The 13,489-nt window shown below is 36.7% G+C and overlaps 1 protein-coding gene across 1 annotated transcript in view; it reads right to left on the bottom strand.

Annotated features, from left to right (window-relative positions):
- RP1 (RP1 axonemal microtubule associated) overlaps positions 1-13,489 on the bottom strand; it is a 301,141-nt gene that overhangs the window by 88,373 nt on the left and 199,279 nt on the right. The window lies entirely within an intron of this gene.

Raw genomic sequence — 13,489 nt, 5'->3', positions numbered from 1 at the left:
CTACAACCTAGATTACTTTATCCAGCAAAGCTATCATTTAGAATTGAAGGCCAGATAAAGTGCTTCCCAGACAAGGTGAAGCTGGAGTTCATCATCACCAATTCATTAGTACACAAAATGTTAAAGGGACTTATTTAAGAAAAATAAGAAGATAAAAACTATGAACATTAAAATGGCAATAAATTCACAACTATTAACAATTGGCTCAAAAACAAAAACCAAACTAAGCAAACAAGCAGAAAAGAAACAAAATCATAGATACGAAGATCATTTGGAGGATTGTCAGTTTGGATGGGGAAGGTGAAGAATGGGGGAAAAGGTGCAGAGATTATGGAGTACAAATTCGTAGGTACCAAGTAGACAGGGCTGTGTTAAGCACAATATTTGAAATGGAGTAGTCAAAAACTTATATGTATAACCCATGGACATGAACTAAGTTGGAGGGTTGCTGAAGAGAATGTGGGATACTGAGTGGAAGAAGACAAAGAGGGAAAATTGGGACAACTGCAACTGTATAATCAAAAAAATATATTTTAAAAAACACAACTGTATGCTGTCTTCAGGAGACCCATCTAAGCTGCAAAAACAAAGTTAGACTCAAAGTGCAGAGGTGGAAAATGACTGTTCAAGCAAATAACATGCACAGAAAAACAGGTGTACCATACTTACATTTGACAAAGTAGATTTCAAGATAACAAAGATAACAAGGGACAAAGATAGACATTTTATAATGACATTTTACAACAGGGTATAGTACATTATGAAGACATAACACAATATATATGCACCCAACCAGTAAGCACAGAAACATATAAAGTAACAACTAACAGAACTAAAAGGGGAAACTGAGAAAAACATAATAATAGCTAGGGAACTTTATTGGCAATTCTAGGTAGATCTTCCAAATAGAAAACCAATAAAGAAATATCAGCCTTAAATGACACATTAGACCAAAAGAACATAATTGATATTTATAGAACCTTTCATCCCAGAAGTTCAGATTATACATTCTTCTCAAATTCACATGTATCATTCTCAAGAATAATAAACCATGTGGTGGGTTAGAAAATCATCCTTATGATATTCAAGAAGATGGAAATTATACCAAGCATATTCTCTGACCATAGTGCTTTGAAATATGAAATAACTGCAAAAAGGAATTAAAGAAACCTACAATTATATGGGCATTAGACAACCTATTACAAAAAAACAACTGGGTCAAAGGAGAAGTAAAAGGTGATATCAAAAGGTATACAGAGATAAATCAAAATGACCATATGACATATCAAAATTTCTCAGATGCAACACAAGCAGTAATAAGAGGGAAGTTTATACCATTGTATGCTTATTTCAAGAAGCAGGAGAAATCCCAAGTAGCCCTGGCTGATGTGGTTCAGTGAATTGAGTGATGGCCTGTGAACCAAAGAGAAATCCCAAGTAAACAATGTACATTATATCATAGAGAACTAGAAGAAAAAGAACAAAAGCAAATAAAAGTCAGCAGAAGAAAGGAAATTACAAAATTAGAGAATTGAAATTGAGAATAAAAAGACTATACAAAAAATCAATACACAAAGAACTGGTTCTTTGAAAAGATTATAAGATTGACAACTCTCCAGCTAGACTCACTAGGCAAAAAAGAGAAAAGACTCATATAAACCAAACTAGAAATGAAAGAGAAGTTACCACTGCCATCACAGATATACAAAGAATCATACTAGAAAACTATGAAAAATTATATGCCACCAAATTCAATAACCTAGAAGAAATGGGTAAATTCCTAGAAACATACAACCTTCTTACACTGAATCATGAAGAATTAGAAAGTCTAATGAGAATGATCAATAGTGAAGAAATTGAAACAACCATCAAAAACCTCCCCAAAACAAAAGTTCAGGACCAGATAAACATTTGCAATTTCATACTTATCCTTCTCAAACTCTTCCAAAAAATCGAAGAAGAGGCAATACCTCCTAACACATTTTATGAAGTGAATATAACTGATACTAAAATCTGGCAAGGATAACAGAAAAAAAAAGTAAACTACAGATCAATATGTCTAATGAATACAGATGTAAAAATCCTAAATAAAATACTAGCTAATCAAATGCCACATTAAAAGAAATATCATATCACAATCAAGTGAGGTTCATTCTGGGGAACAAGGGCAGTTTAACATCCAATAATCAATCAATGCAATACACCACATTAACAAAACAAAGGATAAAAATCATATGATCTTATCAATAGATGCATAAAAGCATTTGATAAGATATAACATCCACTTACGATTAAAACACTCAATAAAATAGATAGAAAAGAATGCACTTCAACAAAAAAAAGGGCCACAAAAGACAAATCCTTAGTCAACGTCATACTCAATGGCAAAAAACTGAAAGCTTTTCCTCTAAAATCAGGAACAAGAAAAAAATGCCCACTCTCACTAGTCTTATTCAACATAGTCCTAGACATTCTAGCCAGAGCAATCAGGCAAGAGAAAGAAATAAAAATCATTTAAACTGGAAAGTAAGAAGTAAAAATGTCACTTTTTATGGATGACATGATTCTGTATTTAGAAAATGCTAAACGCTCCACAAGAATACTGTTAGAAACAATAAACAAATGCAGTAAAGTTGTAGGATATACAATCAATACACAAAAATCTACTGATTTCCTATATAATAACCATAAAATTTCAGAAAAAAATTATTTTGCAAGTGCAACAAAATAAATAAAATATCTAGGAATAAACTTAACAAAAAGTGACAACCCATGTACTGATGACTACAAAGCATTATTAAAAAAGGTTAAAAAGGACAAAATGAAATAAGATCATTGTGTTCATGGATTGGAAGAATCAACATAGCTAAAATGGCTATATTACCCAAAGCAATATACAGATTTAATACAATCCCCATCAAAATCACAATGTTATTTTTTAAAGAAAGAGAACAAAAAATAATCAGTTTGTATGTGGGACAAAATTCTCTAAGTGGCCAAAGCAATCCTAAGAAAACAGAACAAAGACAAAGGTATCATACTGCTTAACTTCAAATTAAACTACTGAACTATGATAATAAAAACAGCATATCATTTGGTGAAAAATACACACACAGATCAAAGGAACAGAATTGAGAGCATAGAAATCAACCTACAGGAATATGGATGAAACATTTTTGACAAAGGAGCCAAAAACACAAAATGGAGAAAAGAGAGCCTCCTGAATAAATGGTGCTGTGAAAATTGGAAAGCCACATGCAAAAGAATTAAACTAGTTTACAATTTGTCTCCATGTAAAACATTAATTCAAAATATGTTAAAGACCTAAATATAAGATCTGAAACATTCAAAAGAAAACATAGGTACTAAATGGAAGGACTTTGATCATGGAGAACATTTTATGAATTTTACACAAAAGGCAAGGGAAGTAAAGGCAAAAATAAATGAATAGGGCTATATCAAACTAAAAATCTTTTTGCAGAACAAAAGAAACTGGCAACAAAACAAAAAGGCAACCAACTGAATGGGAGATGACATATGCAAACAACAATTCTAACAAGGAGTTAATATCCAAAATATATAAAAGAAGTCATAAAACTAAGCACCAACCAAACAATCCAATTTAAAAAATGGGCAGAAGATCAGAACAGACACCTCTCCTCAAAAGACATACAAATGGCCAACAGGTGTATGAGAAAATGTTCAACTTTATGAGCTAATAGGAAAATGCAAATAAAAACTACAATGATATACCACCTCACACTTGTTAGAATGGCTATTATCAATAGGACAAATAATAACAAGTGTTGAAGAGGTTGTGGAAAAAAGAGATCCCTTATTCACTGCTGGTGGAAATGTAGTCTGGCACAACCACTAAGGAGAACAGTCTGTTGGTTTCTCAAAATTTAACAGCAGAGTTACCACATGACCCAGCAATCTCTCTCCTGGGCATCTGCCCATGAAACTTAAAAACATTTATTCACAATGATACATGCACCCCAATATTCACTGCAGCATTATTCACTGTGGCCAAGACATGAAGACAAACAAAGTGTCCTTCAATAGAGGATTGGATAAAGATGTTACAACACATATACACTACAGAATACTGTTCAGTCATAAGAAAAGATGAAATACTGCCATTGTGACAACATGGATGGACCTTGAGAATATTATGCTAAGCTAAATAAGTCAGTCAGAAAAAGCTAAGAACCATATTATTTTGCTTACATGTAAGATATAAAACTGAAACTCATAGACACAGACAACGGCATGATGGTTACTGAAGGGAAGGGGGTGGGAAGAGGTTGAAGGATAAAGGGGGCCAAATATTCAGTGACAGAAGATGATTTAACTTTGGTTGGTGTACACATAATGCAAAACACAGATCACATTTCACAGAAATGTACAATTGAAATTTATGTGATTGTATTAACCAATGCCATCCCAATAAATTAAAAAAAGTTCTCAGTAACTTCTCCACTAAGATGTTTCTTTTTAATATATAATGCTATTTTCCCTTTCCAATGTATTCTCAATGATTATTTAAAAATCTCTAATTGGTTTAATAAAGCTTGAATCAAGTAAATTTAGCATAATGTTATACTTAATAATGGAATATTACTAAGGAATAAAAAAGGATGAAATCTTGCCATTTGTGACTAACTTGATGGACTTAGAGGGTATTAAGCTAAGTGAGATAAGTCAGAGAAAGACAAACACCATAATGTTTCACTTACATGTAGAATCTAAAAGAACAAACAAAATAAAAGAAAAACAAACCCATAGAAACAGTGATCAACCTGGTGATTGCCAGGGGGAGGAAGATGGAGAATGGTGAAAAAGTGAAGGAAAATATAGTCAATGATATTTTGATGGATAATTACTATATTTAGTGTGATGATCACATTGTAAAATATATAAATGTCAAATCATTGTATTGTATACCTGAAATTAGTATAATATTGTATACCAACTATACATAAATATAAAAATAAATAAAAGTTAGACATATATTCTGTCATTTGCCATTTTATTGTAGCTAATTACAATCAGTCTGGATACAACTGAACTAGAAAATCCTGAACTTCATGATGTAATACTATGCCAACAATTGCAAGCAATTCAATCAATATTTGTTGACCAGCTGGTTTGCAGATATTTTCTATCCTTATCATTTATAATCATTGTGATAGACATTGAAGGAGCTCTCCAAGGAACTAGGTGAATCGAATGATTAAATCAGACTCAACGGAGTTTATAGATCTTACCTAATACCAAGTTTACTGTTGATTCACTAGCTTGCCACAGAGTAAGCATCCTTCCTCGGGAGAGATCATAGACCAGGGCTTGGCAAATGATGGCCCACTGGTCAAATCCAGGCTGCTGCTTGTTTTCTAATTAAAGTTTCACCAGAACACAGCCACTTTAATTTGTATATGTTTTGTCCATGGGTCTTCCTGTGCTCTATGACAGTAGAACTGAGTAGTTTCAACAGAGGCCATATGATTCATAAAGACTAAGGTGCATGTTATCTGGCCCTTCATCATAGTAGTTTGCTGAAAACAAATATAACTCAAAAATGCCTGCTCTAGCCTGCATTAGAACATGAGCTGGTTGAGATTTAACATGAGAAATTTAAACAATGCATGCAGAGCTATTAAATCTCTTGATTTCCCAGTTTAGATAACCATTTCCTTTCATGCTCCCATCAATCCATAAATACCAAGTTTAGTCACAATAGGAAACCTAGACAAAGCAGGCAAGTCCTGCTATGTCAGATTGCATTATTGAAAGAAGTCCTCATTGATCTCTCCTAACTCTTTTGCACTACGACCATTTTACTGTTCTATTTTTAAGAGGTGGAGTCTGTTTTCCCTCCCTTTCAGTATGGGTTGCCCTTGTCCAATACAACACAGCACAAGTGTCATTCTGTGACTGATGAGTCTAGATTGGCCTGGGTCTGTTGGAATACTCGCTCCTGGACCCCTGGAGGGATGCTGTGAAAACCCAAAGCACATGGAGAGTCCTCATGTAGGCAGGTAACTCCCCCTGAGTCTCATCCACTGGTAGCATGGGTAAGCCACTGTGGAGGTCCAACCAGCCACATCATCAAATGTCTCCAATTGTGTACTACCTAACTAAAACCACAAGAGTTTCCAAGGAAAATTATTTAGTTAAGCCACATCACCCCACTGAGGAGTAAAAGATAATAAAAAAATATTGTTTTGAGTCACTCAATTTGAAAGTGGTTTCTTGTGCAGCAACAGAAAACTGGAACAGCTGCTCAAAGCATTTCATGGATAACAGCTCTCTATTACTTTTTACTTAAAAAAAACACCACTAGTGTTTTTAGCAGGGGATCTGATTAGTAGCATGTAATGCCAGGGATTTGATGGAGGTATCTTTTATTTCTCAGGCCTGCTATTAACCCTTTCTTTTCCAAAGTTTTTCTTATTAATTAGAGATTTATTTTTAGGAAGGCACACATGATTTACTTCGGTGAACAAAGTTCCAATAGCTATTGAAGTTGAATGCCCTCTTCCTTAGACCTTAACATTTTATCTTTACCTTATTCTGTGCACAATCCTGTCACAGAGGTGGCATACTTTTGACTTTGTAGCTCAGATAATTGATCCTGTGGTTGAATATATAGACATCTGTCTCTAGACACATTTTCAGTTACTTGGCAACTGCCCACTGAACAGAGTACTCAAAGAAATGTAGGGAGGAGGCATGTAAATTAAGCTCTTACCATGTAATTGCTAGTTGAAACAGAGGAAAAAACGTACTCAAAAGTGTTTACCTTAAGTCATCACAATGCACAGTAAACACCATGAACGAACAGGTGTCCTTTGACTGATGACACAGCAGAGAGCAAGCACATTTAGTTACCTTACTAGAGCAGGGCACAGTAAGATTCAGTGAGAGTGACAAAACCCACTGCTACCTCCCACTGTACTGATTACAATCTGGGGTAGGCTGACACAGCTTAAGAAGAAACACACCACTATGCATGAAATGTTCATTTGACTCTTACTGGGTAGAATGTCTAAGCACTGTGGCAGGGGGATGGAGGAGAACGGGAACAACAGGCAACTAACTGAGGGAGGGGAAGGTGCTAGTTTTGACAAGGTCCACCCCCTTTCCCAAAGGTCTGTGAGGCTCCTCCAGACTCCAGGTGGTGAATCAAACAGCTCCTTCCACCTGCATTTCCTTTGCTCCTGGAGACAGTCAGAATAAATAAAGTGTCCTTCATCTTTACAACCATAGTGATATTTTAACATTACTCACAGATTAGCATGCCTGTCAAATGATGCATTCATTCAGCTCTGTCCATGATACTGATGTCAACTGCCCACAGCACCCCAGCAAGGAGCTTCTGGCCCCTCTGAAACCCCCTCTTGTGTAGCCGCTTCCCCTTGTATCCTTGTATCCTTCAGCTATCCTAAAGGGCTTCTTCCCACCTCCAGGACTTTGCCTAAAATCCCTCTTCCGGAATGTCATTCCTCTATCCCTCTTCTCCTCTTCCCACCTATGTGTCCAGGTTCAGCTCCCAAGTCACCTTCCTCTAAGAAGCATTTCCAGACATCCCTCCCAATAACCAGAATGAACCCTTCTCCCCCTGCCTCTGTTGGACCCTGTGCACACTTCAACTCTTAAACATGTGAATGAGTGCCATCTCCCTGCGCCCTCTTACCCCCATCTACCCACACAGATTGCAAACCACTTAAAGGCAAGTTGAGGTCTCAAATGTCTTTGTGTTTCCATTCCTAGTAGATACTTTACACATAGTGGCCTTTCAAAAAATGAATGAGTGAATGATTTATAAAACCTTTGAGATCTGTTAAGGAGCATTTTGAAAAGTGAGACTGCATATGTGAGGAAGGATAATCAAGATATTATGGAAAATGTTTTGATACAACATTTAACTATTTCATAACTTAAAAAGAACAATTTAAAAAGTCCTTCTGATGAGGTTTTGTTAGTGTCAGTTTTTGTACAAAGAACAAGGACATTGTTATTTGCCTCATAATTGAGCTTGTTATTAGCACAACAATAATAGAAACACCATTCACCTTGTATCACCCAAATTTTGAAGGGTATGTAATATATTTCGATGGGATTTGGCAAGAGTACTGAAAACAGACAAATTATTTCTTTATTCTAATATTTTATAATTTTATATCCAAATAATTCTATGTACATAAACTCAGTGATCCTTGAAATACATAATCACAAAAATCTGTGTCATAAATCATCACAGCAGGTGGCAATCCAAAGTCATTTATACTAGATTAGGAATGCATGACTATGTTATAAAATAGTTTATGTTCTTAATTATGTTTAGTTGATACTAATAATTAAATTTTAGTTTCTTTTCTACAGTAGACACAATTTGGGTAGGAAGGCCAGTATGCATGTATGGAAAATGGAATTGAGAGGAGAGAGAAAAATATTTTAATAATATTTACCACAGATAATCCACCAAGTTGCTAATTATGCCACAAAGAGTTGGTATTGCCTGTAAATAAATGACTAAGTGCAAATAAATGACTAAATGACTCCAGGAGTTTTACAGTCTCTCAAAGCCAGAAATCCTTCAGAGCAAGGAGGGAGCTGAGTCATTTAAAGTAGTGTAGTTTTAGATGACATATAAGAGCTTGATTCAAACAAACAAGTGCTGGTGAGGAAGATGAGAAGAGGGAACCCTGGTACACTGTTGGTGGGAATGCAGGCTGGTGCAGACACTGTAGAAAACATTATGGAATTTCCTCAAGAAACTAAAAATGGAACTGCCTTTTGATCCAGTGAACCCACTGCTGGGATTATACCCTAAGAATCCTTAAACACCAATCCAAAAGAACTTACACACCCGGATGTTTATAGCAGTGTTGTTTACAACAGCCAATTGGTAGAAACAGCCTAAGTACCCATCAGTAAGTGAATGGATCAAAAAACTGTGGTAAATTTACACAATGTAATACTGTGCAGCAGAAAGAAAGAAGAAACTCCTATCCCTCATGACAGCTTTGATGGATCTAGAGAGCATTATGCTAAGTGAAATGCTATGTTTTATGCCAGATGGCAAAAAACAAATATCATATGATCTCACCTATAAGTGGAACCTAATAAATAAACAAACAAATGAGCAAAATAAAATCAGAGGCATGGAAACAAGGAACATACTGACTGTGACCACAGGGGAAAGGGAAAGGGGGATGACAGGTTAAAGAAGGGGAAGGCCAAAGACACATGTATAAAGGACCCATGGACAGGGACAACATGGGGGGGATTGGCTGTGGGAATTGGGGTGGGGGTGGGAGGGTAGCGGAGAGCAATGGGGAAAAAGTAGGGACAACTATAATAGAATAACAATGAAAAAAAGAGCTGAATTCCAACACCCTATTTCAATTACTAACTGGTTGACAAGATAATGTTCTAGTACTTCTGAGCCAGTTTCCTAGGATAGTATTTTCAAAGCCCTTTCACCATAACAGCACTAAATCTAAATAAATTATAATCAAAATCCCAAATTTTTAGTATGATATTTCACTCACAGGAAAGTAAAAAAAAAAGTCCCCCACTGCCTATTGCTGCTACTACTATTAATAATAATAATAATAATAATAATAATAACAATAATAACAACAATAATAAATCCAGCCATTAGCAGAAACTGAGTAGTAAGTAGTTAGCGATCTTGAAGGCAATGTGGTAAATGTTCATGTGCAGGCAGGAGAATGGGAGGCTGTGGCCCACACAAGGGTGGACACTGAACATGAGACTTTTGAAATGAGCCAAAAGGGGCTACACCCTTAGTGAAGAGTTGAGCTCCACAGAACTATCAGCAAAGGAAGTTTATCGGAAACCTAATTTGTTTTGATAAACGTTTTATGTGAAAGATTAATAAGAACAATGACAATAACAATGATAATCTCCCAACAGTTAAAAACATCCTTCCAAATGAGTGGAAAATAAAGTTGAAGGCTAATGACCTAAAAATATAAGTTAATAAGAAAAAAACACTGGCTCGTGTGGCTCAGTGGATGGGTGCCAACCTGTGAACCAAAGGGTCACTGGGCACATGCCTGGGTTGTGGACTGGGTCCCCAGTGGAAAGCATATGAGAGGCAACCACAAATTGACGCTTCTTTCCCTCTCTCTTTCTCCCTCCCTTCTTCTTTCTCTAAAAATAAATAAATAAATATTTTAAAAAAAGAAAAATAAGGACTTCCGCCAAGATGGAGGCATAGGTGGAAACACTGTGCCTTCTCCCACAACCAAGCGTGAATACAACAAAGGTTTGGAGAACAAAGACACAGCCAAATGACAGAAAATTGAATTATATGGAAGTCCGACTACATCTAACCATTCAATGGGGACGGTAAGAGGGGCAGAGCCAGCAGGGAGCAGGGTCGGGCAGGACAGATCCCCCACCCTAGGCACGCAAGTGGCCTGGACCCAGTCAGGGTGTGGGGCAGACTGACCGTGGTCCCACATTCGCGCACAGTGAGACAGACCATGCAGGCCCCAGTGGGGGCGAGGGCTGACAGTGGTGGCACACTCGCGTGCAGTGGGACGAAACGAGTGGGCCCAGTGACAGCAGCAACTGCGGCACTGGTGAGGGCCGTGGCAGCAGGTGGCGGACAGGACGCCATAGCCCCTCTCTGACCCCGCCCCCACATACAGTGTCACAACCCAGCGACTTAGTTGCCCTGCTCTAGTGAACACCTTAGGGCTCCGATCCTGCTATGGAACAGGCACGAACAGCCCAAAAGATGGCACAAGAAGAACTCAAAGTCCCAGAGCTGGTAACTCTCAGCGACCGAGAAATTGCCAGCCTCTCAGAAGCACAATTCAAGACACTGTTTATCAGGATGCTAACAGAACTGGTTGATTATGTCACAAATTAGAGGAACATATGAAGGCTAAACTAATTGAAATGAAGGGAGATGTCCAGGAATCCAAGAGCGATGGAAAGAAAACTGGTACTCAAATCAATGGAATGGACCAGAAGGAAGAACAAAACATCTGACCAGAAAGGAATGGAGAAATGAGAATTCAAAAAAATGAGGAGAGGCTTAGGAACCTCCAGGACATCTTTAAACGTTCCAACATCCGGATTATAGGGGTACCAGAAGGGGGAAAGAAACAGCCACGAGTGGAAAACGTATTTGAACAAATAATAAAGGAGAACTTCCCCAGTCTGGCAAAGGAAATAGACTTCCAGGAAATCCAGGAAGCTCAGAGAGTGCCAAAGAAGTTGGACCCAAGAAGGAACACACCAAGGCACATCATAATTACATTAGCCAAGACCAAAATGAAGGAGAGAATCCTAGAAGCAGCAAGGGATAAGGGGACAGTCACCTACAAAGGAGTACCCATCAGACTGTCAGCGGATTTCTCAAAAGAGACCTTACAGGCAAGAAGGGGCTGGAAAGAAGTATTCCAAGTCATGAAATCCAAAGACCTACAGCCAAGATTGCTTTATCCAGCAAAACTTTCATTTAGAATGGAAGGACAGATAAAGTGCTTCTCAGATAAGGTCAAGTTCAAGGAGTTCATCATCACCAAGCCCTTATTATATGAAATGCTAAAGGGACTTATATAAGAAAAAGAAGATGAAAAATATGAACAGTGAAAGGACAGCAAACTTACAGTTATTAACAATCACACCTAAAACAAAAGCAAACCAAGAGGACAGCTAGATCAGGAGTGGAACCATAGAAATGAAGAACACATGGAGGGTTAGCAACAGGGGAGTGGGAGGAGGATAAGGGAGGAGAAGGCACAGAAAATAGCATAGAGGGTAGGTAGAAAATAAATAGGGGGGAGGGCAAGAATAGTGGGGGAAATATAGAATCTAAAGAACTTGAGACACTTGGTTATAAACTAAGGGGGGGAGAATGGTGGGGGAGGGAGTGTGCGGGTGGAGGGGAATGAAGGGGGGAATAGAACAACTGTAATGGTATAATCAATAAAATATATTTTAAAAAAGAAAAATAATACAACAAAATAGATTAAAAGTTATAGACAACGCACATACACACACTGAAATGTGCACATTCTTAATGCCTGAGGTCAGTCAGAAGTTCCTTTAAAGCAAGAACAAACTCTGGAGTCAAATGATTGGGATTCAAATTCTTATCTGCTATGTTCCTCCTGTGTGATTATAAGTGAAAACTTCTGCTTCCTTTAGTTTCATCATCTGTGAAATGGAACAATGATATAATCTGCTTCACCGGTTATTGTGAGGATTGAATAAATTAATGTATCTAAAACACTTAAGCCCTACCTGGCAAATACTGTCTGTGTTCACTGATAACATTATCATTACCACTCAATTCCACCTTGTACCAGGGACCAAGATAGCATCATAGGACAAGAAAAGGTGTGACATTATTCACACATGGTGACCTTCACAAATACATATATATGTACATATATATAGATATGCATACACACATGCATACAGGAACATAAATGCATTTACTGTTGATCACTTGAAAGCAAAATTAAACTTAATTTCTTTTCTTCTCTTTCTACCCTTGAACTAAAATAGTCTCTTGATCTATCGAACTTCCTTACTATTGTAGCTACATAGAAAGGCACAATTACACAAACATACTTCATATACTTTCAAAATGTAAGACTCAATGTTTACTCTTCAACACCCCTAACCACAATGTAACGTTGCCTCATTAGAGTAGATTACTTAACTTCTCAAGTTTCTTCCAACACCATAAATTAGTGTATTGATATAAGACTATTAAGGTATACCTAGAAACATATACCCAGAAATATTAAAGATCACTTTCTTCAGAATTTAGAAATGAAATAAAATAAGGGTACCATTCACAAATAATGATAATGTCACATGAACTACGGTCTATAATTAATCCACATTTGTACTATAAAATTAAAGACATTTTAATGAGGCCATAAAAATAAAAGAAAGTCACAGAAATAACAAAAAACATTTTATGACAGTTAATTCTAATCAAAATTACACTGATAAAGAGACCTAATGATTTCCTAGGGAAACACCTCTCCCATATGTATAATGTAACTTTGTTACATTGAGTATCCTCAACGTTAACTACGTGACTATTATATTTTAAAAAAGACTTCCAACATTTTCATCCGTAATTAGAATCTTTGGTTTAAGACTATTAACCTATATTATTCATATACACCCCAATCAAGTTCTGGAATTAATGGGTCATTTTTGTACTTAGGATGTCTCTGCAAGCTCTATTCCTTAGGGCTTATTGTAAGAACAGACCTTTTGAAGCCCCTTAAAATTATTAAGAGATTGGAAAACATTTGTAAAATCATGTCCATATTAACAGTGTCACAAACATTGAGACTTTCCCCCATAAATAACTAAAAAAAAAAACCCCAAAGTAAAATAGAAACCAAAATACAATTTCTAATATCTACAAATACAAATGCTAGTCATCAGAGTGGACATTTGAATCTCAGTG

Source organism: Sturnira hondurensis, unplaced genomic scaffold (genome assembly GCF_014824575.4).
Source record: "Sturnira hondurensis isolate 20B ecotype Veracruz unplaced genomic scaffold, ASM1482457v3 Scaffold0021209, whole genome shotgun sequence".
NCBI lineage: Eukaryota > Metazoa > Chordata > Mammalia > Chiroptera > Phyllostomidae > Sturnira > Sturnira hondurensis.
This window is presented reverse-complemented; position numbering and strand designations above follow the sequence as displayed.